Raw genomic sequence first — 6000 nt, 5'->3', positions numbered from 1 at the left:
GTTGTATGGTGAATGGGAGCCGCGCTTCAGTCAGGCTACCAGATGAGAAATAAAAATAGTAGGCCTAGCTCTTTTCAATTGTGCACCAAAAATAATAATTTAACACGGGATTGCATTTAGAATTGTTGTGCAATGAATGCACCTATAAAGCACATGTTTTACTCCAGCAGCAACCAGCTGAGGAGCTTCAGGAGAAATCGCGCTCAAAATAGGTTAAATAAGATACATGATGACTAACAAAAATACACACACGCAAATTTAATTCCACTAAATTATCCAAATTAACCTATAGACCAATAAGCATGGCAGTCAAATGTATTTCCATCGACTGGTATTTCCATCAATTAAAAAAAAACATTTTGCAATGGAGAAAAAAAATCCGGTAATTTTGGCCAGCAACAGTTTTATTTATCACAAAATATCATCCAAAAGCCGGTGATTTTCAATATTTTTTGTGGTGGAGAATTTCTGTTTCGGGTTAAAAAAAACACTCCATGCCACTCTTGAATGTCTATAGAAAGTATGTAGAAACTTTAATGGACCGATACATTTTCAAATAACCGTCCTTTTTCTGGGCCGCAAATAGTTTTTAATGAACAAATCGTTCTGGAAAACATCTGTGCGGCCTTCCACTGAATTTGGAAATCGTGATGTGGCCCTCGAGACAATTATTGCCCACCCCAATTTATACAGATGTTTTGTGTGTGTGTGTGTGTGTGTGTGTGTGTGTGTGTGTGTGTGTGTGTGTGTGTGTGTGTGTGTGTGTGTGTGTGTGTGTGTGTGTGTGTGTGTGTGTGTGTGTGTGTGTGTGTGTGTGTGTGTGTGTGTGTGTGTGTGTGTGTGTGTGTGTGTGTGTGTTTGTGTGTGTGTGTTCTTCAGCTGGACAGAGTGATCTTCTGTGTGTTCCTGCCCACTGATAAGGAGCTCTACCTGAAAATCATCCCTCTCTACTTCCCTCTCTGTCAGTCAACCCACACACACAAACAGTGACACCATACATATCCTACACAGCCAAATCATCACCTCTGACTCGTTTGACACCAGTGGGAGTAGCTAGTACAAAACACTGGTTTGCTCTGGTAACACCACTCCATGTAAAATGACTTGTCATGATGACGCCATACCTGGAGATATAGTACTGACAGGTCTCTTAGCCAATCATATGTGTCGCTAGCTGTACCTGTAGCTATGGCAACGAGGGTCTAACAGTGATTGAACCTATTGTGCTGTGGTGTTTGTGGTACCCTTCTGTAGTTTCCTAACTCCTAACCTAGACCCTTTCCTAACCAACTGACAATGTAACAGACTGTACAAATTGTGCTGAGCTAGTTTCTTAGAAGTCTAACCAAGAAGCCCCACAGCTTGAGGCTAGCCTTGAGGTGAATGTTCGCTGTTCAAACTGACTGTCTCTAATATTGTATCGGTCTTTTCCTTTGAGATTGTATGTCAAATGTGATCCTGGTTGAATTAATGTGGTTAACCCGCTCAGCCCTACTTGTGTTGACAGATATTACTCTCACATGCTGTATATTATAAATACAGTGCCTTCGGGAAAGTATTCAGACCCCTTCCCTTTTTCCACATTTTGTTACGTTACAGCCTTTTTCTAAAATTGATTAAATATATAAAAATGATCATCAATCTACACACAATACCCCATAATGACAAAGACAAAACAGGTTTTTAGAATTTTGGCAAATTTATCACAAATAAAAAACAGAAATACCTTATTTAAAGAAGTATTCAGACACTTTACTATGTGACCAAAATTGAGCTCCGGTGCATCCTGTTTCCATTGATCATCCTTGAGATGTTTGTACAACTTGATTCGTACCTGTGGTAAATTCAGTTGAATTGACATGATTTGGAAAGACACACACCTGTCTATATAAGGTTCCACTGTTAACAATGCACATCAGAGCAAAAACCAAGCCATGAGGTCGAAGGAATTGTCCGTAGAGCTCCGAGACAGAATTGTGTCTAGGTACAGATCTGGGAAAGGGTACCAAAAAATGTCTGCAGCATTGAAAGTCCCCCAGAACACAGTGGCCTCCATCATTCTTAAATGGAAGAAGTTTGAATCACCAAGACTCTTCCTAGAGCCTTGGTCAGTGAGGTAACCAAGAACCCGATGGTCACTCTGTCAGAGCTCTAGAGTTCCTCTGTGGAGATGGGAGAACCTTCCAGAAGGACACCATATGTGCAGTACTCCACCAATCAGGTCTTTATGGTAGAGTGGCCAGACGGAAGCCATTCCATACATGAAGGGCACTTTTCGGCATTTGCTGTATGATCGATGAGAATCTCCATATTGCAAATGTACGGTCCCTTACTAGACGTCCGCAAATGTTTTTAAAATTTGCCGATGGCGGCGGGCCGTGCACCGGGGCCAGATCTTCCGGGAAGTCATCGAACGAAGTCTCTCGGACATTCGGTTTCCATTTTATACAATGTTCAAATTTTGGTCATTTTTCCGCTGTCCCGGTAAATTCCACCAGATGGCGAATGGAATCTTATTGCAAATGTACAAAACATCACCAATCACGACAGTGCCATTTCTCCTAAACGGAAAAGACTTCGAAGACGAAACGTGGTGAGCATAGGTTTGGACTAATTGTTTGGACTAATTGTTTCTGGGCTGTGTCCAGTTGGGCGTCTGTACATTCCATCTGATGTCCGCGATCGTTTGATCTGTTGGGCTCACACGTCACCCTCCTCTGGTCATCCTGGCATCAGTCGGACAGTGCGCTGTCTTAGTGAAAGGTACTGGTGGCCCACTTTATGCTAAGGACGTGAGGGTTTAATATTTCCTCCTGCTCGGTGTGTGCCCAGTGCAAGGCACCTAGACACCTGCCCAGAGGGAAATTACAACCCCTACCCGTTCCACAGCAGCCGTGGTCACACCTATCGGTGGATATCGTGACGGATCTTCCTCCGTCACAGGGAAACACCACGATCCTGGTTGTTGTGGATCGGTTTTCTAAGTCCTGCCGTCTCCTTCCTTTGCCCGGTCTCCCTACTGCTCTACAGACTGCGGAGGCCCTGTTCACTCACGTCTTCCGGCACTACGGGATTCCGAGATGGTCATGGGTGCACCTCAGCCATGCTCAAGGTCCTAAACGATATCAAAACAGCCATCAATAAGAAACAATACTGTGCAGCTGTATCCACCGCCTACCTTCAAACTCAGTTCCTCTTTGCGTGACATCATGGGAAAATCAAAAGAAATCAGCCAAGACCTCAGAAAAACAATTGTAGACCTCCACAAGTCTGGTTCATCCTTGGGAGCAATTTCCAAACGCCTGAAGGTACCACGTTCATCTGTACAAACAATAGTATTCAAGTATAAACACCATGGGACCACGCAGCCGTCATACCGCTCAGGAAGGAGAAGCGATCTGTCCCAGAATCCCAAAACAACAGCAAAGGACCTTGTGAAGATGCTGGAGGAAACAGGTACAAAAGTATATATATCCACAGTAAAACAGTAAAAGGCTGCTCAGCAAGGAAGAAGCCACTGCTCCAAAACCGCCATAAAAACGTTTTGCAACTGCACATGGGGACAAAAATCTTAATTTTTGGAGAAATGTCCTCTAGGCTGATGAAACAAAAATAGAACTGTCGAAGAACACCATCCCAAACGTGAAGCACGGGGGTGGCAGCATCATGTTGTGGGGGTGCTTTGCTGTGGGGGGGACTGGTGCACTTTACAAAATAGATGACATCATGAGGAGGACAATTATGTGGATATATTGAAGCAACATCTCAAGACAACAGTCAGGAAGTTAAAGCTTGGTCACAAATGGGTCTTCCAAATGGACAATGACCCCAAGCATACTTCCAAAGTTGTGGCAAAATGGCTTAAGGACAGCAAAATCAAGGTATTGGAGTGGCCATCACAAAGCCCTGACCTCAATCCCATCGAAAATGTGTGGGCAGAACTGAAAACGCGTGTGGGAGCAAGGAGGCCTACAAACCTGACTCAGTTACACCAGCTCTGTCAGGAGGAATGGGCCAGAATTCACCCAACTTATTGTGGGAAGCTTGTGGAAGGCTACCAGGAACGTTTGACCCAAGTTGATCCTAACTGACCAAAGACAAGGAGTTTTTACTAGGATTAAATGTCAGGAACTGTGATAAACTTTAAATGTATTTGGCTAAGGTGTATGTAAACTTTCGACTTCAACTGTATATTTCACTGGTCACCCCCAAATCCAATTCCTCCTTTGGCCGCCTTTCCTTCCAGTTCTCTGGAACGAATTGCAAAAATCACTGAAGCTGGAGACTCATATCTCCCTAACTTTAAGCACCAACTGTCAGAGCAGCTCATAGATCACTGCACCTTTACATAGCCCATCTGTAAATAGCCCATCCAACTACCTAATCCCCATGCTGGTTTTTTTTGTTGCTCCTTTGCACCCCAGTGTCTCTACTTGCACATTCATCCCTTATCTTACCTCATTTGCACACACTGTATATATACTTTTCTATTGTGTTATTGACTGTATGTTTGTTTATTCCATGTGTAACTCTGTGTTGTTGTTTGTGTCGCACTGCTTTGCTTTATCTTGGCCAGGTCGCAGTTGTAAATGAGAACTTGTTCTCAACTGGCCTACCTGTTAAATAACGGTGAAATAAAAAAAATTAAAAAATCCTTGATGAAAATAGCTGTGCAGCAACACTCCCCCTCCAACCTGACAGAGCTTGAGAGGATCTGCAGAGAAGAATGGGATAAACTCTCCAAATACAGGTGTGCCAAGCTTGTAGCGTCATGCCCAAGAAGACTCGAGGATGTAATCGCTAATACATTTGCAAAAATGTCTACAAACGAGATTTTGCTTTGTCATTATGAGGTGTTGTGTGTCGATTGATGAGGGGGAAAGAAAACAATTTAATCAATTTTAGAATAGGCTGTAACATAACAAAATGTGGAAAAAGTAAAGGGGTCTAAATACTTTTCCTAAGGCACTCTAATGTGTTCCAACACGTTACATTATATCTAGTCATGGCTACTGAGTTTCACAGGTTTCCGACACACTGCTCTGTCTTTCCCATAGGCTCACCTCTCAGAGAGTGACGTGTGGTGTTGTTGCCGTGGACTGTACAATAATGCTGCTCGCCACATGCAATCTCCTCCTCCTCATCTTCTGCCTCTTCCTCTTCCCCTCCCTGGCTCTGCACTAGAGAAGACCTGGATACATATCGTAACGTCTGGATCAATTTCTAGAACAGAATAAACTACTTTATTATTAATGAAACACAGGCTTTGGACCAAACTCATCTGAAGAGCTGTTTATACATGTGTGTTTGAATAATGAAATGTTGAGGGACTTTCCTGTGTGTGTGTGTGTGTGTGTGTGTGTGTGTGTGTGTGTGTGTGTGTGTGTGTGTGTGTGTGTGTGTGTGTGTGTGTGTGTGTGTGTGTGTGTGTGTGTGTGTGTGTGTGTGTGTGTGTGTGTGTGTGTGTGTGTGTGTGTGTGTGTGTGTGTGTGTGTGTGTGTGTGTGTGTGTGTGTGTGTGTGTGTGTGTGTGTGTGCGTACGTGCATTCGAGTGTGTGCGTTTGTGTGTATGACTCTGAGTGCACCTGTCTACCTGAAAATGTGTGTGTGTCCGTTGTTCCCTCTTTCATGTTTTGACAACTTTCTTTATTGATTTTCACATTTTCAGAACAGCACAGACACAAAGAGAAATAATTAATAAGCAAACAACATATCACACCAACGCTGACAGAGGGACCCTCTTTTAGAAGCCCCAGCTATCATTGAAAGTTCCCCTTTTATGCCACTAGCTATCTGCGGTTTTCTTTTAGCTAAGAGAAGGAGGGTGGGAGGAAGGGACAGGGAAAAGACAGAAGAATTGGGAAGAGAGACGGGAGGGAGGGATGGAGGGGCGAGGGAGATGAGAGGTAACTAACTGTAAATGGAGCTGGAGGTGGAGGGAAAGAGGGATTGGGGAGAGAGAGACAGACAGAGAGAGACTCAGTTTTTAATAAGCAGACA

This window comes from Salvelinus alpinus, chromosome 7 (genome assembly GCF_045679555.1).
Source record: "Salvelinus alpinus chromosome 7, SLU_Salpinus.1, whole genome shotgun sequence".
In the NCBI taxonomy this organism is placed as follows: domain Eukaryota; kingdom Metazoa; phylum Chordata; class Actinopteri; order Salmoniformes; family Salmonidae; genus Salvelinus; species Salvelinus alpinus.
This window is presented reverse-complemented; position numbering follows the sequence as displayed.